General features: G+C 43.9%; 1 protein-coding gene across 1 annotated transcript in view; it reads right to left on the bottom strand.

Annotated features, from left to right (window-relative positions):
* LOC147736580 (transmembrane protein 176B-like) overlaps positions 1-25,487 on the bottom strand; it is an 85,954-nt gene extending 60,467 nt beyond the window's left edge. Inside the window, exon 1 of the mRNA XM_086953321.1 lies at positions 25,345-25,487. The gene's annotated coding sequence lies outside the window, so the exon portion shown is untranslated. The remainder of the gene's footprint in view (positions 1-25,344) is intronic.
* Between the last annotated feature and the right edge of the window lie 489 nt (positions 25,488-25,976).

The following is a 25,976-nucleotide window of genomic DNA, read 5'->3' as shown; positions in this document are numbered from 1 at the left end:
TTTTGACTCTTCATTTCTTCTTAAATTGTAGGTATTTTTCGGTGATTTTCTTGTGACAGTATGTTGCAAAGATGACATAAAATTGTTCACTCTTTCTTGATATTACTGGACGTGGAAATCCAAAACGAAATTTTGTGTAGAACTTATCCTTAGATTTGTACTTTCGACAACAGTATTTTCCACAACGATGGGTTTGAAACCGTAAGACTTGATGTCTTAAATTCTTTTGTTCTGTACTTTTTGGTAAAGCACATGTAGAATATTGTTCAATAAAATGCATCACTGTGTCATCTGAATCTGTTCCAAATTTGGGGGCATCTTTGATCCATAGCAGCATATGTATGTGAGGAGCACCTCTTGCTTGATACTCCTTTCTCCAAAAGAAATCCAGAACCTCTCCAAGAGGAGGATTTTTTTGTTTGTGATAAAAGACATCATAGCTTCAAATATATAATTGAAATACCTGAATACCTTAACTGGACCAAAAGAGCACAGTTCTCCAGGTGTCTTGTATTCTATATTTTCTATGTTTGCATTTGGCTCTCGAAGAAATTGAAGTAAATCTTCCCAAGCGTACTCAGCACAGCTTAGAGTAAGGAACCATGTAGGAGTTCCTAAGTTTCTTAGCATACATTTCAATTCCCCATGACGACGGTACCAATACTCATTAGTACCATGCTGACATGCCATGAGATTAATTAGCTGAGATTTCAAAACAGTATCTTTCTGTTGGACTTTATCCATAAAGTCCTTTGCTGAAACATTTTGCAGATGTACTCCACTTTTTAGTATATGGTTCACTGCATAAGAAAGTCCAGACAAGTCACTCTCAAACAGAAGATGAAACAAATATGGAATACATTGGCGAAACCTTGGACCTTCTGCATATAATCTTGATGTCCGGTATTCAGATGCAGGAATCTGCATAGGTCGTTCATCATATCGCCCACCTTTGCCTGTTAGAAATAACTGAGGGAGCTTTCAAGCTTTCTTCCCATACACTAATGGGACTTCCTTTCGCTTCTTTAATTTGGAATAACTCAATAGTATTCCCCATCACTTCTTTAGAGTGCAGTGGAAGCACACTATAATGTTCATAAATGTCTTCAGTTCTGGACACATCCACTTTTTCAATGTGTCCAGTTGACAAATCACCGTCCTCTTCTACAGTTGTTTCCTCTTCTCCTTCAAATACATTTTTATAGTATTGATTATTTTTTACCAAATACAATGTTGCATTTTTCACTTTCCTAACATCCACTAATTCTTACCAGATTTTCTTACTCTTCGTAGGAACGCCATTAACTAGAATGACTCTTCCACATTTTCTACACCAATTGTTTCAATATTTCTTTAAATCTAGAGGCAAATATACAACTCTTCCATTTAATCCTCTCTGTAAATATGAAGGAGGCAATTTCCCTGTCTTAGGCTCCATACGAACAATAGCCCGAAATGGATGCACACATTGAATAAGAATAGACTCATAAGTATTTAAATCCATCAGTTCAGAAGGAATATTTACCAACTCAAGATTATTATGTACAGCTCTAGCATGCATTTTGTTTTAATTTAATTTATTATAAAAATATTTACAAATACGTTGATCTGAACCCAAATCAAAACAATTCTCTACCAACAAATAGGTTGCAGATTCCTTACACTGATTAATATTCTCCTTTTCACTTTTTAAATATAGATCAACTAACCTGGTCTGATTTTTATAATGAATTCGTCTACAACAAATGCAAGAAAAGTTTGGCCTTTCACCTGAAATGACCTTAAACCTTGTAATTTCTTGCTCAAAATATTCTGTACTAAAATTCTGTACACATTTCCTTCTATTATTTTATCAGTTTCTGCACTGTCTTCTTGAGGACCAAAGTAACTAAACTCATTTTCTTCACAAATGTTGATTACATCTAATACAGATCCATACAAAAGAGCACTATTTAACTTTTTTAACATTAGTGCTGGACTTTTTGCATAATAAAACCTTCTCACTAATTTCCTCATTTCAGTATGATGTACTGCTAAAATCCTGAAATGGTAAAAAACACTCTGACATACTTTTTCAGAAAGACAAGCCAGAGAATGACCTTGCAACCCCATTTTTTTCTCTCACTCTGCAAGTGTCTAATTCTTTCAACATCTTAATCTTTTGTTTAACACTTTTCTTCTTTTCTTAGTATACTTATGTAAGAAATTGCGAGAAAAAAAAATTAATTGAATCCTGTCGTACACTATAAATACTACTACAATTCCAAGTGTACACTGGAGCCTTAGGACGTCTCCCTAAAACTTAATCAGCTAACACCACTTTTTCATTTCTATGGATAATTTTCTCTTTTTCAATCGGACAACCATTTTTAACCTCATAAGCTCGACCACTGGTCTCAACTGCATGGAACAAATCATTACTCTGAAGGTAACTCTCTTCATTAAAAAACGGCTCACAACTTGAACTATGTTTCCATTCTCCAGAAAAAACATTACAAAAATGTGTTCTATTAATTAGTCTTTTCCACTTACTTTTGGCCTTCATAACATTGATTGGCTTATCTAGTGTTCGAATTCTATTGATTAATAAAATAAACAACTTCTTTTTTAATTCAAAAGCCTTCTCAACAATACTTTGAATATGTTTCTTTTTCTTATAAAAAACTGTTTCTCTTTTACAATTCTTTATATTTTTTAATAAATGTAAAACAACTCTGTTATAAAACATTCCTTGCGAATTTCAACAAACTGATTTTTTCGTCTTTTACTATACACAATTTTTCTACCACATAGTTTTCCATCATTTTTCTTTTTTGTCTGGTTTTTCTTTGTAGTTACAGATAATTTATTTTTTTTGCAGATTCTCCACACTTTTTTTAGTTTGTGTTATTTTCCTTATAAAATCCTTTGTTGTATTACCAGGAGCTTTCTTCTTTTTTTCCACACATTGTTGTTTAGATAAATCTGGTACTTGTTTTTTCTTGGAAAAGTAAGCCTGTTTATATGTTTTTCACTCTTTGAAGGCATGATGGTTTTTCTTTCTGTAGATAATTAAAATCTGTTGTGAAGAAAAAAACATGTTACATTTTTTTTTTACAATTACAGACCACTACTAGCATACTACATAGCAATTAAAAGCACTATATGTTGTAAAGTGTGGTTCACTCCATAAGTAAGTTTAAGACACAGCAGCAGTGTTCGGGCAGTGTAGGAGATCTTGCAGGGAGTGATGTTTCAGGGTTTAGGGCAGTGCAGTGGTGTTTCAACATTATATGGGCATTTGCTGATGATGATGTTTCTGGGTTTAGAAAGGTTTGGAATCCCTGACTTTTAGAGTAGCAGATTGAAAATAACTGACTGAGTACTTATGAATGTGGTCTAGCTTGAGGGGGATAGTTATCTATATCATAATGCCAAAAACGAGAATGCACACTAGGTAGGGTAAGTTACTGAACCACGACTTAATTAACTTGAATTAAAAAACACAATTGAATATAACGGGCAGACAATTTTTATGGAGTTAAAAAAATGATCATGGAATTTATTATTTACCTCCCAGATGGGTTACAATCTAACACATTATCACAAATTGAATAAAAAACCACCTGAGGTGGTAATACAATAAAATATCTCAAACATGTCAAAGTTAAAAACAGTCGACGCAGCGTTTCGGTGCTTTATTTCTCTTGACACCTTCTTCAGGACCTTAAGACATTTGACTCCATTATTTCTGTATTTTAAAATTGATGCTTTTCAAATGATTTCCACAAGGATTGCAAGCTGCTCAGGTGTTTCAATTCCCTTGAGCTCTTATTCTAAAAATGCGATCCTATGTATTCACGGAAGAGCCACCGTCAATGAAGGGGGAACTTCTTATGGTTTTAAACCTATTATGAAGTTAGCCGGGTCTTTCGTGAATGTGCTCAGTTTACGCGGTTCTTGAACTTTCTCCAAGTTTTTTCTTTATGAGCGAACAGCGGATCTTGTTTTAAAATTACGGCCTCCCTGCTCCTCCGTGAAATCGTCTTCCAGGAAATTAGGGTTTAGAACAGTGCAGTAGTGTTCAAGCAGTTTACCAGGATTTGCTACAGATGGTATTTTTGGGTTTAGAACAGTGCAGTGGTGTTAGGGCAGTGTAGGGGATCATGCTGGGACTGGTATTTCTGAGTTTTGAGCAGTGTAGTTATGTTTGGGCAGTGTGTAGTATTATGCAAGGTCTAGGAGTATAAAGCACTGCATGTCCTAAAGCCTAACTCACTCCATGAGTACATGTATTCCCATGTCCGAAAACACATGCACTGATCAAGTGATTCTGTCACAATATTCCCAAAAACACACTGACTCACATTGGGATTATAGACAAATAAAAATATCCCTTGCAATGCACTGAAATGATTACTACATGCTACAGAGAGAGTTGCTATGGCATTTCTACAGCACACTCAGGATCTTTATTACACAGCATTGAGACTATTTGGGAATAAAGAGGCGTGACACACATACTGCATAGGACTTTCTAGAACTACATGTCCTAAAGCCTGACATCAGTACTTACTTGTAGGTACAAAAAACACTCAATGAACACAACGGCTCTTTTTAGAGCCAACCAACATCTAAACACTCAAACTTGTTATTTCACTGTATTTTTTGTCTTTTTTGCCGACATACGCGCACCGTGCGCGTACCGGTGCGAGCACCGTGCGCGTACCACGCGATTTTCTTTTTTTTAAATTTTTTGGGGGGCCTTCGGGGTCCTTCAGGGACCCCCTGAGAAGGCCTAGGGGGTCAGGGAGTCTCTACCCTGCCCCCTTTTCACGTTCCCCACTTTTGTTTTTGGCTCTCTTCTGCCTCGGAGACACAAAATGGCGGCCAACACTTCCTGGTTTTGACCGATTGGAATATTGACAGATGTCTAACAGCAATTCAGAATTCCGCTCGTGCACACCCAATACGCGCACTGTACGTGCATGGTGCTCGCACGGTGCCCGCAGGGTGCGCGCAGAGTGCGCGCTCCTAGATATATATATATTTTTCTTTTGATTTTCTCAGGAACTACTTGTTACGACCCACGGAGGTGGAACATAGTGAACACTGCCTAGAAACATGTGTTCTGGAAAAGACTACATTTCCCATGAGCCCCGGGGGAGAGCGACGCGTCTGGCTATGACGTAGGTTCCAGGAAGCCTCAAGACGGAGAGAGCCTCACGTCGACTCGCCGTTTATTCTGGTTCCGGATAGCTGACGGGGTATAATGAGCTTCGCCTGGCTGGCTGTTTTCCATTCTGCCCTCTGTTGAAGCCCCTACCTTAACTCACACTGGTTGTGCTGTTGTATTCTACACTTTGATGGCCAGGCAAAGCCAACCCTATCCTACCCTCCAGCTTCTCCACCCTCCCGTTCCTGCCCTGCTGTTCCTGTTATCCCTCGCTTGATCCCCACTGTGAGTCTGTTATAGTCAGACCCAGAGGTTATCGAGAGGTGGAACCCTTTTGGCATCGTACCATCCTGAGGACACTGGGACCTGACAGAATAAACGGCCCAAGAATTTAGTCCTCCCGGTGGTGCGATATCATGACCACTCTCGAAGACCTAATGGCCGCATTGGCCATAGTGCAGACTGAGTTGCAGGCTTCCAGGACCGAAACTGCAGCATTACAAGCACAGGTGGATAGGTTGAGTAGAAACCCTTTCAATGCAGGCACCCAGCCCACTTCCTCCGTGGTAGTGGAAGTCCCCGCCCCGATACCATTGGCCGCTCCAGAACGGTTCCATGGGGATAGTGATAAGGTGCAGGTTTTTCTCACGCAGGTCCTACTACACTTTTCATGCAAACCTAAGGTCTTTAACACTAACCATGCAAGGGTGGCCTTTCTCATATCTTATTTGGGTGGGGATGCGGCTCAATGGGCAGTACCACTAGTTAAGCGAGACGATCCTTTGTTAAGGGATTGGGAGGCCTTCAAATCAGATTTCGAGAAAACATTTAACCGCAGGTCGGCCACCTTGTCTGCAGATAGGGACCTGTTGGGGTTAAGGCAAGGAAATAGGGATCTGATAACTTATCTTAATGATTTTCGGAGGTTAATTACTGAAACGGACTGGCCAGAAAGTAAGCGCTTAGCCATCTTTTATAATGGATTGACTGGCGAGATGAAAGACGCCTTGGCTCCTATAGACCCCCAACCCAGTACTTGCGAGGATATGATTAGCTTGGTGCTGAGGTTGGATCATCGCATCAGTGATAGAAGGGGAGAATCTCGGCGAAAGGACAAGACTAGGTCTAGTTATGAGTACTCCAGAACAGCGGAAGCAACGTCCACTGCAAAACCCGAGCCCATGGAAATAGGAGCTGTTAGATCCCCTCTGACGGCAGAGGAAAGAGAATATCGAAGAAAAAGGGGATTGTGTTTATACTGTGGCAGGAAGGGGCACTTCATACGAGAATGCCCAACGAGGACAAAAAACCGGTATGAAAGTCGGAAGGTGTCTGTTTTGTCTTCTGACCAGGAGGCGGGAAACGAGAAGGCTTGAAGAGGAGTGAAGGGTGCCCTTCAAGTACGTTGTATATCCCTTCATTGGATAGACACAGCACAAAAGAAGCTATACATTTCTATGTGGATATAGGAGTGGACATACGGGAGAAAAGGATATGGATCAAAGCAATGTTAGACTCGGGGGCGACTGGTTGTTTTATGGACCAGGACACAGCCAGTAGTCTAGGTCTGGAACTGCAAGAGAAAGAAATCCCTGAAGCAGTGTTTGCGGTAGATGGTAGGAAGTTGAATTCCGGACCTATTCGGTTACAAACCAAGGATCTCTGTATGACCATGGGTGTGGAACATCAGGAGAGGTTGTTCTTCAACATTATTCACGCACCGCAGTATGGGGTGATTCTTGGACTCCCATGGCTGAGAAAACACAATCCTGCAGTAGATTGGGAAAATCAGGTTCTGCATTTCTCATCGGAGTTCTGCCAGAGGAATTGTTATCCGATAACACCAAGTCCAGCTATAGGTTTGGCTAGCATCCATCATATAGAGACGGCAGTTGAACAGGATGTGGAACTCCCGGCTGTTTATCAAGATTTGGCAGAGGTCTTTAGTGAGGCAAAAGCGGAAACTCTACCACCCCACAGACCGTATGATTGCCAAATAGATTTGGTTCCTGGAGCTAAAATACCAGCAGGACGTGTGTATGCTCTGACGGAACCAGAGACTCTGCATCTCCGGGCATATTTGGATAAACTGTTAGAGCTCGGATTCATCAGAGAATCTAAGTCTCCGGCCGCCTCTCCGTTATTCTTCATCCCGAAGGCCAACGGTGATCTTAGAGCCTGTGCAGACTACAGAGCATTGAACGCTATTACGGTAAAGAATAAATATCCACTTCCATTAATCACTGTATTATTAGAGCAGGTGAAGGATGCAGTGATATTCACACGGCTAGATCTAAAGGGAGCTTACCACTTAGTCCGAATGAGGACCGGGGATGAGTGGAAGACAGCCATAAAGACACGTTTTGGGCTATACGAATATTTGGTGATGCCCTTTGGGCTGTGTAACGCGCCGGCAGCCTTCCAGTTCTTTTTGGATGACGTTCTGAAGGAGTACTTGGATCGCTTCGTCATTGTATATATAGACGACATCTTGATTTACTCCTCCAACACCAAACAACACACGGGTCATGTGAAGGCTGTCTTACGCACGTTATTGGAGCATCGACTATACTGTAAGCTCAGTAAGTGTGAGTTTAACGCTACCTCAGTGGAATTCTTAGGGGTCATGCTCACACCACAGGGCCAGGAGATGTCCGAAAGGAAGATATTGGCAGTCAAAGAGTGGCCTAGACCCAAAACCGTAAGAGACATCCAGTGCTTCATTGGGTTTGCGAATTTCTATCGCAGGTTCATCGAAAACTTCTCTGCTATGGCCTGCCCTATGACGAGGTTATTGAAGAAGAAGGTGGCCTTTGTTTGGACAGAAGAAACCCAAAGAAGTTTCGATGAGCTGAAGAAAGCCTTTGTTTCGGCACCAGTACTGATGCATGCAGACCCTAGCAATCCTTTTATAGTGGAAGCCGATGCTTCGGATGTAGCTGTAGGAGCGGTGTTATCACAGCGTCATCCTGACACGGGCCAGTTGCATCCAGTGGCATATTTATCTCGTACGCTAAATCAGGCTGAACAAAACTATGTAATAGCCGAGAAGGAACTACTGGCGATAAGAACAGCATTTTTGGAATGGAGGCATCATCTCATGGGTGCGAGACATGCGGTAACTGTTTATACGGACCATCGTAACTTACAGTACATGGCTGCAGCGCGCCACTTGACGCCTAGACAGATGCGGTGGATGATGCATTTCGCAGAATACGATTTCATCGTGACCTACAGGCCGGGAAAAGACAATCGAAAGGCTGATGCATTATCGCGCCAGTATAACAAATTGGATTCTGCAGACAGAAAGGAAGAGGCCATTATCAACCCTGAGAAGGTTATAGGTGTCACTTGTACTCAGATGTTTCTACGCAGTGTAGTCAGAAATGTACAGAGAGAGGAATGGAAGAAATGGTTACAAGCTCATAAAGAGTGGACAATGGTGCAGGGTCTACCCATGCGAAAGAAACAATTGTTAGTACCCATCCAGGCCCTACGGAAGCAAGTGTTTCAGTGGTGTCACAATGCACCTTGTGCAGGACATAATGGCAACAGCAAGACGCTTGAGCGGATACAAAGACAATTCTGGTGGCCAAACATCAAAAAAGATGTGACGAATTGGGTGGCGGAGTGTCCGGTTTGCAGCCAGATGAAAACGTTGCATACAAAACAGTCAGGGTTATTACAGCCGCTCCCCACGCCTGATGTTCCATGGGAATGCATCTCTATGGATTTTGTGGTAGGCATGCCAGTAGATCAGGGGTGTACCGCCATCCTAGTAGTAGAGGATTATTTGACCAAAATGGCGCATTTTATTGCTTGCAAGAAAGTACCGTCTGCTAGTGTGTTGGCGCTTCTAATCCTCCAAAACATAGTGCGGTTACATGGGTTACCTAGAGTGATTATATCTGACAGGGGCAGTCAGTTTACCGCCAGATTCTGGAAGACGTGGTGTAAGGCTCTAGGTATAACATCCAGTACATCCACGAGCTTCCATCCTCAAACAGATGGGCAGACAGAAAGGGCAAATCAGACCTTGAAACAATATTTGAGATGCTATGTGGATGTCACTAATGAGGTTTGGGTGGGACAGTTATGGTTGGCTGAAATTGCTTATAACAGCGCTGTTCATGGGTCCACAAAACATGCCCCTTTCTACTGCACATATGGTTTTCATCCTAATTTCACTCCGTTCCGTCACCCAGCTCCCGCGTCCCCTGTCCCCGAGGTCCAGGAAAGGGTGCAGAATCTCCAGGAGATCTGGCTGAAGGTTAAGGGGCACCTAGCACAAGCCAAGGCAAAATACAAAACCTATGTAGACAAACACAGACAGATCAGTCCAGTGTATAAAAAAGGGGACTATGTATGGTTATCCACAAAGAACATACGATTCAAGAAGTACAGTATATTCAATCCTAAATACATAGGTCCTTACAAGGTTGTCAAACTGGTGAATCCTGTGGTGGTGAAATTGGCTTTGCCTTCATCCTTGCGCATACATCCAGCATTTCATGTATCACTAGTCAAGCCCACGAGGGGGGGTAAGAAGATCAGGCCTTCTCCTGTTGAGGTTAATGGCGAGGAAGAGCATGAAGTGAGGGGTATTGTGGATTCCAAGATTTATCGCACCAGATTGTGGTATTTAGTAGCTTGGAAGGGGTATGGAAATGAAGAGAATTTGTGGGAGCCTGCATCTGGGGTTCACGCTCCCAAGTATGTTAGGATGTTCCACAATCGTTTCCCTCACAAGCCATGTCTCTGTCAGTGTTCTTCTGGGGAGGGATGTACTGTTACGACCCACGGAGGTGGAACATAGTGAACACTGCCTAGAAACATGTGTTCTGGAAAAGACTACATTTCCCATGAGCCCCGGGGGAGAGCGACGCGTCTGGCTATGACGTAGGTTCCAGGAAGCCTCAAGACGGAGAGAGCCTCACATCGACTCGCCGTTTATTCTGGTTCCGGATAGCTGACGGGGTATAATGAGCTTCGCCTGGCTGGCTGTTTTCCATTCTGCCCTCTGTTGAAGCCCCTACCTTAACTCACACTGGTTGTGCTGTTGTATTCTACACTTTGATGGCCAGGCAAAGCCAACCCTATCCTACCCTCCAGCTTCTCCGCCCTCCCGTTCCTGCCCTGCTGTTCCTGTTATCCCTCGCTTGATCCCCACTGTGAGTCTGTTATAGTCAGACCCAGACGTTATCGAGAGGTGGAACCCTTTTGGCATCGTACCATCCTGAGGACACTGGGACCTGACACTACTGGAGGGATTTACACCATTTAAGCAGAAGCGTGATCTGCAAATCAGACTCTACGATTTTGCCAAATTTCTTGTAATTCCGTTCAGCAGTTCGGGCTGTAGCCATATCTAATCGTCCTATGGAAAATAACATGGGGGAAACACGTTTTGGGACCCACTTTTTTCTCAGCCCCCACTTGACAAATCCTCCTTAAACTTTCAGGGAAGGAGCGGAGTAGAGCGGGCCATCTTCTTTGAGAAATTCGCGAAGATTCATCAAACGGCGCCAAATTTATTCCCAATAGAATGTTGCGGATTTCCTATGGAAACTTGGTCCTAACTATAACTACTTACTGGCGACCGCCAGTAGGTAATATGGGCCCGATTCACAGGATGAACTTAAGACTCAATCCTAAACTTACTACTATTTTGGTATTCACAGAATGCACTTACTACTTTTGGTATTCACAGAGTTAGGATTTTGTCTTAAGACAAACTTAAGACAGACTTAAGACAAACTTAAGACAACTTAAGACAAACTTAAGACAAACTTAAGACATACTTAAGACAGACTTAAGACAGACTTAAGACAGACTTAAGACAGACTTAAGACAAACTTAAGACAAAATCCTAACTTCTGTGAATACCAAAAGTAGTAAGTGCATTCTGTGAATACCAAAATAGTAGTAAATTTAGGATTGAGTCTTAAGTTCATTCTGTGAATACCAAAATAGTAGTAAGTTTAGGATTGAGTCTAATGTTCATTCTGTGAATCGGGCCCTATATATATATATATATGTGAATATATATATATATATATTTTATATATTTTATATATATATATATGTCCAAGAAAAACTGCTTTGATAAGCAAAAACACGCACTCGGAAAGGTGCAGCTAGTAAGGGTTTATTCACGAGGTAACGTTACCTCGTGAATAAACCCTTACTAGCTGCACCTTTCCGAGTGCGTGTTTTTGCTTATCAAAGCAGTTTTTCTTGGACATTGTCAATACTCGGCGGTGGGATTGGCCGAGCGCAACACGCCACCTGACCATGGGATATGGAGTCCGGAGTCTACTTGCTGTGCTGTGCGAGCGCGCGAGCTAGGAGACAGACGGTGTACAGGATATATATATATATATACACACACATCAAATCAAAATAGATTACCATTTAGGAGAACCCACGCAGTAGGTAGAAACATTTTGTTTTTAATCAGGAAGCTGCAACACACTGGGTCGAAGTCACTTCCAAAAATCACACAGCCTGACATGTTTCATGCTTCGTCCACCATTTCTTCACAGGTATAGTCCTTTACACGTGACGCACCTCAGCCTTACTGATATATTCACACCAGCTGCCTCAGTTGGCGTTGGCTCTGACTGAGCCTTCTGGTTCTTGTAGTGCCGTCCGTAAAACTAAAGTGAGCTGCTGTACACATGTAACGTTTTTAAGACAATAAAAACCACAGTGGGCCTGAAAAAGAGTCCCGCTCTCACCATGTTGCACATAAATCTTCCCAAAAACGTCCTCACTGCCCTTCGTGTTGCCCTTCATGTGACTGCAGCAAGGTCCCTCTGTTTCTGTGGGCTCCCCTAAATGGGAATCTCCGAGTTTCGACACCAATGACTTTACCCTTGACTTCATCTATGTTTACTTTTGTATTTAACATGCCGGTAATGGCAGAAAGGTAAAAGTGTGATCAAGGCACAATTGGTGTCGAAACGCGTAGCGTGAACTAAGAATAAAGAAATTCTGCAGTAAATTCCTGAGTGCGCGTCATGCATACAAGCAAACTGTGGATTAATTGAAAATTTCGGCTAGGAGGTCCGCCGAAATTGCGCGCCATCTGACGTAGGGAGAAAGGATCCCGGAAGGAACCTTCCTGGTTTACACACATATATATATATATATATATATATATATATATATATATATATATATATATATATATATATATATATATATATATATGAAAAACAAGGGTGTCCCCATGGAGGCATCACACGTGGCACAGTTACCGCACACCACCCCTGGCAGCAGCAATCACAGCGAGCACTCGCTTCCTCCGTCTTGCAATATGCCAAACGCGTTTCAAGCCGTAAGCCCTTTGTCAATGGCATGCAATCAGCACAGTGAGGCACTGAAATAGATTAGGAACATTTATTAGTTGATGAAGTCAACGCCCATGTGGGCGTGTGCAGGCACAGCATTCTGGTAAATGAAGTCCACATGCCTTAAACTCATATTTCCTGTATGACCAAGTGGATTCAGAGGCTCACTGGATGGTTTTGTTATTGTATCCACGTTCGATAAATCTGTCACACATCACTTGTTTCTCTCTTTCAAAGAAAACGGCAGGCAACAGCATACTCAGGGCCAATAGCTCGCACCCCCGCAAGTTGATACACAGTATCCCCTATGGGGAACTGTTGAGGGCCAAGAGGAACTGTAGTACCACAGAATCCCTTGAAAGAGAGAAACAAGTGATGTGTGACAGATTTATCGAACGTGGATACAATAGCAAAACCATCCAGTATGCATGTGAAAGAGTTGAAAAGATTGCTAGGACTTATCTGCTCTATCCTACCAAAGAACCAGAGAGTAGCAAGAACGTCAGGTTCATTACTACTTATTGTGGTCAAGCTAACGAGATAAGAGACATATTCAATAAGCACTGGCATGTCTTGTTGAATGATCAACATCTCAAATCTGACCTGGCTAGTAATCCTCAGATTACATTTAGAAAGAGCAGATCTTTAAAAGATGAACTCAGCCACAATCATGTCACACTTATCAGGAATGTCACTGCCCCAACCAGAACTGGCTACAAGTGTTGTAGAAAGTGCAAAGCTTGCAGGGGAAGTGTTAATTGTGACAAACTGGTGGTTCCTACCACAGGAAAGGAATTCCGTATAAGAAAATACCTGACTTGTGATACCACTTATTGTGTCTACATCTTGATATGTCCATGCAATAAATGGTATGTTGGTAGTAGCAAACATACAGCCAAGAAGAGAATCTTGGAACACCTACGAGCCATCAGAAGCAAAACCAAAACATACCCTGTTGCTCGCCACTTCCAGACACACCACTTTAGTGATGAAACCAAACTCTGCATGGTGGTGATTGACAAGATAGATCTGGGAGTGAGAGGGGGTAACTGTGAACTTTCCCGGAGGAAACTTGAATCGACCTATATCATTGATTTCGATTGTACTATACCCGGTGGCCTCAATGTTAATGAAGAGCTTGCAATACATCTGCAGTAAAATTTTAAGTGGCATTGTAGCTTGTCAGTACTGTCTTTCAGTAATTTTAAATTCTCCTTTTCTTTCAGACATTTAGAACGTGTTTTTCAGAGTAGGTTTATTGTGAAGAACTAACCTTTGAAGAGACACTGGACCTATGGTCAATACCTAGCCCACTGGGGCAAGAACTTTATGTCATTGACTCCTTTTACTATGCCCACTGGGGCAAGGAAAACGTTTTGGGTGTTTGAGGTCCTGATTTGCCCACTGGGGCACTATGTTTTTGTTCTGCAATCCTTTCAGGAAATCACCATTGGTGGATTTTATATTTCTAAAATGTGTGTATTTTTAATCGCCCACTTGGGCGGTATGTTTGGTTTGCATTGAATAGTGAATTAACTTTACTGGGTATGTTTACATATGCTCTTCATAATTCCTCTTTTATGTGCCATAATGCTATTATACAGGCTTTACTGACACACTAAGATGGCCGACACACTTACTATCATGTTGGTTGAACCTGCAAAACAGTCCTTTCTCTATGTTTTTCTCACTTGTTAGTGGATTTAAATGGATTTGTTTGCGGCGAGACGGTAAGCGTGATCAAGGCTTAACCGCCGAAACGCGTTGTTGTTGCCAATAAACCTTATTATTTCTGCACAGAAAAAGTGTCCGGGCTATCAATTCATACAGAACTGATTCTTGAAAATATATATATATATATATATATATATATATATATATATATTCTGCTATTTCAAAATCAATAAGGAAATGTTTTTGCTTTTATGATGACATAACGCTCTGTTGCAGATTTAATGAAATTTTAATGGCCAATTAATTTGGGGTTTTTAATATCTGTGTGTATATATATTAATGTTGAATTTTAGGTATCATGATGAGGTATTTATTGGATTAATTGGTTTTATGAATTTCATCTAACACTGAAAAGTTTTATTAGTTTAACTAGGTTCTTAGTTTTACTAATGTTTTTCTCTGACAGGGGCGTAATGAATTCTCCAATTATAAACCTAATTATCGTGACCTGTATTTTTCAAATATGATTGTTGCATTTCAGATTCTAGAAACATTGCTTAAGATCTGCTCAAATATTTTCAAAAAATCACTTAGAGTTTTGGACAACGTGGTTTGCTGCTTTGCTTTATATTCGCATCCGCCTATTTGATTTTAACTTGAAATTTTGGACAAGTATTGGAATTATTTTCTGTACTTAGTCATCACATTTGGGTGTACCTTACTGTTGGCTCTTTTTCTCCCCCGAAGACATCTAAAAAATATGAGAAAGATACTTGCTGCTATTATTGTCAATATGGGCACTAGCCCCGGATTCGACCACGGTAATAACGAACGCAAATAATATTGTGTGATATTTATTTAGCACTTTATTTGTAAAGTCTGTTCTCTATCTCTATGGATTGTTGGGAGTGATTTTAATATAGCCATGTGGTATTTAAGGGCGTGGGTTCTCTAAGCATGTCATGTGATCAAGGCCGGGGCAACCTGGTTGAAACGCGTCATGTTGGAGGAAAATAAAATTGCACTTTAAGAATTTACGTTTTGTTTCGGTCCGTTCCTGGTTTCAAAGCGTCGGGTGGAGTTTTGCTCTACTTCGTGCTTTCCAAGGACTTGGTTGTCATATATACACACATATATATATATATATATTGCGCTCGTCGATTCCTAGCTGGTCCCCAGGATTGAAAAACAGCACTCGGGAGGTTCCTTGTCACAGAGTTAGTTTATTTTCAGAAGCTACACCACAGACGCGTTTCGGCGATCTGCCTTCTTCAGTGTGTGTGTCCACACGCACAACCCAGGTACATATATATAAACATCTGATTCGTGTAAGGGTGACATCACAATAGTGAGCATAGACAGAGGACTGATCCCTCCCATCAACTGCGTGCTCCATTTTGTAGTGGTTAACATAGGCCATGTATACAAAACTCACAACACTATGCAGTGTAACATTATGCAACCTACAGATAGGTACAGACGCTATAGTGGAAGGTATAATTAATCACCGTGCAAGAAATGCACATAACATACAGCCAATACATATATGTATCAAACGATGTAGGTTCACCTTGGGAATGCCAGTTGTTGTTCTGTCCCAGGAAAAAACCAACGAATCCCAAATTGCTGGCAAGAGGTACTTTATTCAAGTGAAGGTCACAGCAGCGCTAACAGACATATATATATATATATATATATATATATATATATATATATATATATATATATATATATATCCAACAAGGTTGCCTGTTGATAAGAGAGCCCACACGAGTGCTTAAGTTCCAGCAACCATCTTTATTCAAGGAAGGCACAGGAAACAGCATAGTGCTTCGCATCATTAAAAAGTCCAAATTCAGCCCGACGCGTTTCGTGTCAGCAGCACTTCCTCATGGGCTTATGGGCTTTCAGGTAAGGACACAGGCAGTTTACTTCCACACTCCTCAAATATCCTGACACCCCGCCCCACAGGGGGCGTGGCCACCCGCGTGGCCTTCTGGTAGTCAAAGTCTTTTTGTTTTTGGCTCAAGTGAATTGTCGTGTCCTGCTGATAATATGAAAGCAAATTTCCTCCAAGTGGAGTTGCTGAATGCACTTCTGTTGTTTCAGGCGCCTCATTACACCTTCAATAGCTCAGCGCTCGATCCTTCTCTGCTACGTGATTAGCGCGGCAGCAGATCTCCACACAGGTGAAGCGGGGCTCATCCCGCGGCTCCGGCACTGCCGCAATTACATCCAACAAGGTTGCCTGTTGATAAGAGAGCCCACACGAGTGCTTAAGTTCCAGCGACCATCTTTATTCAAGGAAGGCACAGGAAACAGCATAGTGCTTCGCATCATTAAAAAGTCCAAATTCAGCCCGACGCGTTTCGTGTCAGCAGCACTTCCTCATGGGCTTATGGGCTTTCAGGTAAGGACACAGGCAGTTTACTTCCACACTCCTCAAATATCCTGACACCCCGCCCCACAGGGGGCGTGGCCACCCGCGTGGCCTTCTGGTAGTCAAAGTCTTTTTGTTTTTGGCTCAAGTGAATTGTCGTGTCCTGCTGATAATATGAAAACAAATTTCCTCCAAGTGGAGTTGCTGAATGCACTTCTGTTGTTTCAGGCGCCTCATTACACCTTCAATAGCTCAGCGCTCGATCCTTCTCTGCTACGTGATTAGCGCGGCAGCAGGTCTTCACACAGGTGAAGCGGGGCTCATCCCGCGGCTCAGGCACTGCCGCAATTACATCCAACAAGGTTGCCTGTTGATAAGAGAGCCCACACGAGTGCTTAAGTTCCAGCAACCATCTTTATTCAAGGAAGGCACAGGAAACAGCATAGTGCTTCGCATCATTAAAAAGTCCAAATTCAGCCCGACGCGTTTCGTGTCAGCAGCACTTCCTCATGGGCTTATGGGCTTTCAGGTAAGGACACAGGCAGTTTACTTCCACACTCCTCAAATATCCTGACACCCCGCCCCACAGGGGGCGTGGCCACCCGCGTGGCCTTCTGGTAGTCAAAGTCTTTTTGTTTTTGGCTCAAGTGAATTGTCGTGTCCTGCTGATAATATGAAAACAAATTTCCTCCAAGTGGAGTTGCTGAATGCACTGACTTTGACTACCAGAAGGCCACGCGGGTGGCCACGCCCCCTGTGGGGCGGGTGTCAGGATATTTGAGGAGTGTGGAAGTAAACTGCCTGTGTCCTTACCTGAAAGCCCATAAGCCCATGAGGAAGTGCTGCTGACACGAAACGCGTCGGGCTGAATTTGGACTTTTTAATGATGCGAAGCACTATGCTGTTTCCTGTGCCTTCCTTGAATAAAGATGGTCGCTGGAACTTAAGCACTCGTGTGGGCTCTCTTATCAACAGGCAACCTTGTTGGATGTAATTGCGGCAGTGCCTGAGCCGCGGGATGAGCCCCGCTTCACCTGTGTGAAGACCTGCTGCCGCGCTAATCACGTAGCAGAGAAGGATCGAGCGCTGAGCTAATGAAGGTGTAATGAGGCGCCTGAAACAACAGAAGTGCATTCAGCAACTCCACTTGGAGGAAATTTGTTTTCATATTATCAGCAGGACACGACAATTCACTTGAGCCAAAAACAAAAAGACTTTGACTACCAGAAGGCCACGCGGGTGGCCACGCCCCCTGTGGGGCGGGGTGTCAGGATATTTGAGGAGTGTGGAAGTAAACTGCCTGTGTCCTTACCTGAAAGCCCATAAGCCCATGAGGAAGTGCTGCTGACACGAAACGCGTCGGGCTGAATTTGGACTTTTTAATGATGCGAAGCACTATGCTGTTTCCTGTGCCTTCCTTGAATAAAGATGGTCGCTGGAACTTAAGCACTCGTGTGGGCTCTCTTATCAACAGGCAACCTTGTTGGATATATATATATATATATATATATATATATATATATATATATATATATATACCTGCTTGATATTTGCTCTGAATCCCCCTTGTGGCCTCTGACCTTTTCTTGGAAAGGATTCTCGAGTCATAATTCCTGTGCTCGCCAGATGCACAGTACAGATGGCCCTGCAGTGACAAGAGACCCGGGACTAAAATGGCACCCCATTGCTTGCAGCGACCTTTCAAGACCGAGGAATCGGTATTCCCGGAGTCCGCCTGGAACTTCAAGAAAACGTGAATGGACTGAGGTACTTTATGTCCAAGGGGCGCCCAGTCTCGTATTTGACTACCCCCACTCATTGTTTGTCTTGAGGCAACAGGCTACTGCGGATATGCAAGGGGACCCGGGGCAGACACCTTTGTTTCAGCTGGCCCGTAACCCACCAGACTAACCTGCAGATTGCGCCCGTCCTATGATGTTACTCACTCCCCCATGCCATCAACCCGACTTTGCCAACATAGTGCTTGCTGGGACTCGAAGTTCGCTTCACCTTTCACGAACTTCTGCTGATGTGCTGATTGCTTGAGGGAGGGGAAAATCCAGGTGCTTTCAAGTATTTAACACAGGAGGAGCTAATTTGGGTAGTGTTCTTTACAGCGAAGGGCGCCGAAGAAAGCTACCACGCCGAAATGCATCTGCCGCCGCTGGGGTTTGATGGAATAAAGCTGTGATTTGCTCTGAACCCCCCTTGTGGCCTCTGACCTTTTCTTGGAAAGGATTCTCCAGATATATATATATATCTATATACATATACATATACACACACTTACTTTTTTTTTTTAACGGGCCCGACGTGAAATAAATAAAAAATAGAAAAAGGTGTTCAGACTTAGGCTCCTCCAGAACTTGCCAATGAGAACAACCAAGAGGGACAGCAAGGATGCAAGGCTTTTACAAGGAAGAGATGGACTCTGCGCACGAGAGGTCACTGTGGAGTAATCCACCATTCCCCATTCAGTCACTCTCTCATCACATTCCCTTACTCTAGGAGAACATGGCAAGCAGTGTGCTACATGAGGAAGAGTGAGTATTCTGAACGGCAAAGCACCTCTTCCGCTCCAGAGCCTAGTATCCCATTATGAGCCTGCACGCAGTCTTTGGTCCTCGCAGACCGGGCTGTTAAAAGTCCCAAGAATATTCAAAGCTCGTATGGGAGGTAGATCCTTCAGATACCTTGCTCCCAAGCGCTGGAATAATCTTCCGCTGGAACTTCGGCTTGAACCTTCCGAAGTCCAGTTCAGGAAAAAACTTAAAACGCACCTTTTCAGCAGATAGCTTGTGTGGGAGGAGGGGGGACAGCCACTCCACTTGTCATAGAGCGGGGACACGCCAGTGGCGTAACCAGGCGCTTAATAAATGTCCATTAATAATAATAATAATAATAATATTAATAATACACATTTTTATAGTTTGGGTTACAATGGCCGCTTTGTCTAGTTCTTCGGACCACTTTATTTTGCTGGTAATTTTTCCTTCAGTTTGCAATCAGCCTGTGTGGTGAGCAACCACTGCCCGAAAGAGGGGCCTCATTCAGTGCATGCATGAACTAGAAATACAAACATTAAGAAAGTTTCAAAGGGGCAGCTGTTCAGAAAAACACCACCTGCTCTAGGAGTAGTTCTTGCCACTATACAAGTTTGGGCCTGCAACTCCCAAAATGCTTCGGGCTCTTGAGTGAAAGTTGCTTGTGGCAGAGGGGGGGGGAGAGGAAAGAAAAGAGCAGAAAAGTAGCCCTATGCCAACATAGCTGCTGTCAGGTACCCCGAGATGGACCGATACTGGCTACACCCAGTGGACATCAATATAAAGATATGAAACAAGCACACTCACTAGCCAACTTGCAGAGACCAGCAAACACCCAGATCAAGGATAACTTTGGAATCAAAAACCCTATCAAGAAATGTTGCCAGAACCGACCAAGGATGTCACAATATAAGAAACCGCTTGACTGCTACACAACATGCACACATACATGTGAAATTGTCCACTGTATTAAGAAAACTGTCTGAAGCTGAACACCAGCAAGAACAAAATACTGATCTTCAGGAACAGCCCTTCACCATGGGACTCCACCTCTTGGCCAAGACAGCTAGAACACACCCCCATCGCCACGCCAAGACCCTTGGGGGTTGACAGCAAACTCCAAAAGACTGCTCAAGTCAATGCTGTCACTGTCTCATGCTTCCATACCCTGAAGATGCTGAGAAAGATTTCTAACCTCTTAAGCGCTGCCGACGGCCAACGGTCGTCACGAGCGCTACCTCCCCAGTGCTGCGCACGACCATTGGACGTCCATTCAGCACTAGTTCCAATGGACAGCGCAGCACTGGGGAGGGATATTTGCGCCGCAGCTAAGGTGCTAAATGTCTCCCAATCAGCACCCGATAAACGTTGTTCAGGCCTTCATCACAACGAAGCGTTATTATGGAAATACCTTCAACAAAATAAAATGTAAATAAATAAATAAGACTTAGTAGAAAGCTACAGACCATTAAGAACTTTACAGCCACAATCACCCAATCACCGTCAACCTCCCACGCCACGCCACACTCACATCACACCACACCTGAAGAAGCTCCACTGGCTCCCCATTCACAAACAAGCACAATTATTCAAACTCCTCACCCACACTTTCAAGGCACTACATAACATTGGTCCAGCATACCTTAACCCTTTCGCTGCGGCGGCTATTCCGCCGCAGCGCTAACGGGGTGGGGCGGCCGCGCGGCGGCCGCATGCTGGTGATAGAACCGCTCCGTCACCAGCCGCGGTTCAGCTGTGCTGGTGACGGAGCGGTTCCGTCATGATCCGCCCCGCTCAAAACAACTGCCGCGCAGGCGCGAAAATAGGCGCGGCGGCCGGGCCGGGACGGAACCGCTCCGTCATCAACACAGCCCAACCGTAGCTTATGACGGAGCGGTTCCGTCATCAGCAGGGGAGGGGTTAACAATTACATTCATTTTCAAAAACCTTCCCGACACCTCCACTCATCCGGACTCCTCCTTGCACACATACCATGAATACAGAAAGCCAGATGCGGCAGTTCAGCCTTCTCCTGCATCGCTCCTAAAGCTTGGAATGAACTGCTGCTACACACACATACAAGTCTGTTCCTTACTTTTTAAATTCTGAAATAAGTTGAAGACCTGGCTTTTTGAGTAGTCCCACCAGGCCCTAGGTGTGGCTAGACTCACACCTGCTCAGTGCCAGGAGACCCTCCTGGATAATAGTGCACTCTACAAATTGGCATAACAGAGCAGGTGCCCCACAGAGCCATGGAACGCAACACATAGCCAGCCCTCGCTAGGAACCTCAGAATAATCACTGTCAGCAAACTGGACATGTCCACGCAAGTCAACACCATTCTGCATACAGCTTCCAAGCCCAGAAGGAAGATTTTTAAATATCTCCCAGGCAACACTAGTGACCAGTGAAATACATGCAGGGGCCAGGGTGACCCGTGAAATACACGCACGGGCCAGGGTGACCAGTGAAATACATGCACGGGCCAGGGTGACCAGTGAAATACATGCACGGGCCAGGGTGACCAGTGAAATACATGCACGGGCCAGGGTGACCAGTCAATAGCGCGGTCTGTACAACAAGCGAAGGCTTCCAAACCGCATGCACTTCTTAAACAAGCAGGGGAGAACCCAGCAACGAAAATGCTGTCTTTACAGCAAAGCAAATGTGTCAAAGAACATACACATGTAAAGAGAAACATCTGCAGGCTAACAAAAGGCATATTTGATGACCCATCACCCAGCCTCATAGGACAACTTCAATATGCCTCGACCTTGATGGAAGACCACCCGACGACGGGCAAACCGTGAACAACACATACATGCTGACCGCAGAAGGGGCCTGACCCCTTCTCTGTACAGTACTTAATTCTTGAGGAATTGATAACATGAGGTCTACTCACCCAGTCTATAACTAGACCGAAAAACAAAACATTTCCACAAATGTGAGCTATAAATTAAAGGCTCCTATAGATGGCAGTGGGTTCAAGTTCTGAGTTCCAAAACTGGAAAAGCAAAAGGGGGGAGGGGGGATTTGCTTCTTCCCGCCCTCCAGAACTGAACACTTGGACACCTCATTATCAGCGGTTTCTATCCTGTTTGTCATTCAAGTCATTTGTTCTCAAAATGTTGCACTTTAGAAGTATTACAACTTCCAAAGAAGTGTCATGGCTCTTTCACAACCTTAGTTGTGGAATACTAGGACTTCAAACTGGGAAAAGTTACTTGAAGTTGGGACCGCAGCTGAGCGCAGGGGGATAGGGGCGTAAACAAATCAACAAAACTAACTATATATTCATTCAAAGCGAATATATTGACAAAGGAGATGCAAAAAATGCAAAAACGGGTGTGTACTTTGAAAGTGAAAATGTATTTAGAAAATTCTGTTTATGAATAAGGGTACACAATTCAACTCACATAAATATAAAAATGACTGAGATACATTATTTTCACTACAATTATTGTCTCATAAACACTTGTGTGGTCAACCCATTTCAAATATCTTTAGATAAGGAGAACATCATCCATACTAATATATTAAAGAGAGAGCCCAAACCTTTGTGGCGGGTAATCTCAGGAACCACAGCACCAATCACAACACCCAATACAGCGTTGGAAAGGGCAGTTGCAGCAGAAGGACATAGGCTATGCAGACGCCCACCATATACATTTAAAAGGTAAAAGAACCGTGCCAGCAAAGTAGTCCCTTGTGGGCGTGTCTGCGTTGTGCTGTGGGCGTGTGCTGGGGACGTGATAAACGCTGGGGGCGTGTGGTACGTTCCGTCCTTCATGCCATGTCTCATATCGTGTGCTAATCCCACCCTGCTCCCTTTAAATACCCCTGCACCCCATAATCATAACCCACCCTTACTCCTTAAAATACCCCAACACCCTTAAACACTAACCCATCTTAACCCTATAAATATACCCTGTACCCCAAAACCCAAACCTATCCCTAAACCCTAAAATACCCCTGTACCCCAAACCTAGCCTTGAACCCTATGAATACCCCTGTACCTCAAAACCCAAACCTAGTGCTGAACCCTATAAATACCCCTGTACCTCAAAACCCAAACCTACCCCTGAACCCTAAAAATACCCCTGTACCCCAAAACTCAAACCTAGCCCTGAACCCTAAAATTACCACTGTACACCAAAACCCAAACCTACCACTGAACCCTAAAATACCCCTGTACCCCAAAACCCAAACCTAGCCCTGAACCCTTAAAATACCCCTGTACCTCAAAACCCAAACCTACCCCTGAACCCTAAAAAATGACCCTGTACCCTAAAACCCAAACCTAGCCCTGAACCCTAAAAATACTCCTGTTCCCCAAATCCCAAACCTAGCCCTGAACCCTTAAAATACCCCTGTACCCCAAAACCCAAACCTTACCCCTTAACCCTAAAAATACCCCTATACCCCAAACCCCAAACCTAGCCCTGAACCCTAAAAATACCCCTGTACCCCAAAACCCATACCTATCCCTAAACCCTAAAACTACCCCTGTACCCCATAACCCAAAACTATATCTGAACCCTTAAAATACCCAAACACCCCAAAACATATACCTCAGTACCCCAAAACATATACCCCTATACCCATACTTACCTTATCCAAACATTACAAAAAAAACTTGCTTTTACCATTCATGCATTTACAACGAATTTCGTTGTAAATGTATGAGTGGTAAAAGCATATAAAATCTAATGCCATGCGTTATAATGGCATTGCGGAGTCATGGTACTTTCGTAATGAAAGTATGCGGAGTGATGGTATGCGGAAAGAAAGTTGCGGAATAATGGGTGTTTACCTTCCCACGGTAAGTACATTGGTGGCACTGCAGCCCACATCTCCAGCAATATACTCATATTTTTTCACCACCCATTTGAAAAATGCACAGGTCTCTCTCATTGATGGCCAGCACCGACATACACTTTTGGACACACCTCCCGCCACAAGTTCTAGAATTGCGAACTTTAGAGCTGGGGAGCTACGTTCGAATCTCGGCATCAGCTCAACATCCTGTGATTCCAAGCAAATCGCTTTGTCTCCCCGTGCCTACCACAAATGAATGTGTTCTTCTGTAATGTAAATTGTGCTCATGCCATGTTGTCGAGTTTGCGCTATATAATATTGCAAGGAAAAATAAAGTAGGGAAACTCGAGTTCACACACTACTGAGTGCGCACTCTTAAGTGCATCAGCAGTGCACAGTGAATCGGAGCGTTTCACAGGCCTGTCACAGATAAGAAATGCTATCATAACGAAATCCTACAAAACAATATACTACTGGCCGGAAGCAATTTATACCCGGACAACGTCGGGACGGGCTGCTAGTTTAATATATGATGAACATTTCCAGAAAAATCATTTATACATAAAAATGGGTAGAATGTCGACGTTTCGGTCTTGTCTTGGGCTAACGTCCATGAGACCATCTTCAGGGCAAAATTGTCTTATGTGGGCTGAAGACCCTGGGTCAATGAATGAATGTAATCTGATTTATACTTCATCAAATTAATGACCCAAAAGAATGGAGCACAAAATGGCCATCAAAAATCTTAATAACTATGATGACGGCATTTCCAAATGCTTACGTTCGCCACACGTTTCCCATAAAGAACAGTGCGAGGAACCCCCTTTGGAATCCTACAGGTGGTGTCAGAACAGGAACAAAATCGATTGTATCGACGATGAATCCGCCACTTCCTATGTTATTGGCGTTTGCATAGCGCACAGGCTGCCATTTCAGTGGGTTTTTGGCGCCTACGGGTGTCCATTGCAGATGACATATTCAGGGTCTTCTGCACACCGTGTCACGTGCTGCACAGTGGGTTTTTGAGGCCATGCTTATCATGTTAAAAGTAAAGTCCCCAGAGGACTCCATTCCATCAAAGAGTCCAAGCCTGGTTTTCATTGAATAACCTTGTGCATTCTGGGAATTGTAGTCCTGGCTCATGCACCTGTAAACAATGAACTGCAGAAGAGAAGCAGAGGTCTGGAGCAGCACGTCCTGAGAGGGTAACAGGGAGCCATCAAATAACCCTAGGTAAAAAGTCCCTGGAAGCAACGTGCCTAAAGCCAAAAAGCCACAACTGCTCTAAAACGTGACGCACAGAATATGTTTAAAACGAAGGGAGGTTGTGAGATGTCAGCAGCCGCGCAGAACAGACTCCCCCCTCCCACCCCCTCTGTGAAGAAGACACAACCGTATACCTCGGCTCTCACTGCTCACCTGTGCGCCCTCCTCAGAGTGATGGGGAGGGTCTCTTGCTGGATCCTGGCTGTGACGTCACTCCTCTCAGGCCAGGACAGGTGCGTCTCTCCTCCCAGGACAGGTACCGTCTCTCCCTCCTGCTCCCCCTGCCTTCCCTTTATGCAGGAGGAGGGCCCCCAGGTTGCAGTGAGGGCCTTGGAGGGGGCGGGGCCGCCAGGTGGAGGGAGGGTGCCGGTAACGCCCCTCTGTACCTCGGCTCCCAGACCTGGAACGTGTTCACTTGCCACCCCGTGTGATGTAACCGGTGCTCATGTAAAGCGCTGCAAAGCCCGAGGGTCGAGTGCGCGCTACATACACTTAAATAAGAGCTGTCATTTCTACATACAACTTCCAAAACTGAAATAAGAGCGGTCATTTCTTCTGCGGGGCGTGGACGAGAGAGGGAGGAGGGGTTTATATTTTGGAAACAAGTCTTTTCCGCATCCATGTTCCTATCTCCGTTTTTTAAGACAAAAATATAATTATGACAGGAGAGCGTGGGGCTCCGCTTCTGGGGGGTGCAGCAGTGCTCTGGTTGGGCTGGGGGTAAATGTAAAGTGAGGGAAACCCACCCACATTTGCAGGGGCCAGGGTTTCCAAGGACCCCAGGG

This window comes from Lissotriton vulgaris, chromosome 1_2 (genome assembly GCF_964263255.1).
Source record: "Lissotriton vulgaris chromosome 1_2, aLisVul1.2, whole genome shotgun sequence".
Lineage (NCBI taxonomy): Eukaryota > Metazoa > Chordata > Amphibia > Caudata > Salamandridae > Lissotriton > Lissotriton vulgaris.
Note: the sequence above shows the minus strand (reverse complement) of the source record. Positions and strands in the feature narration are given on the sequence as shown.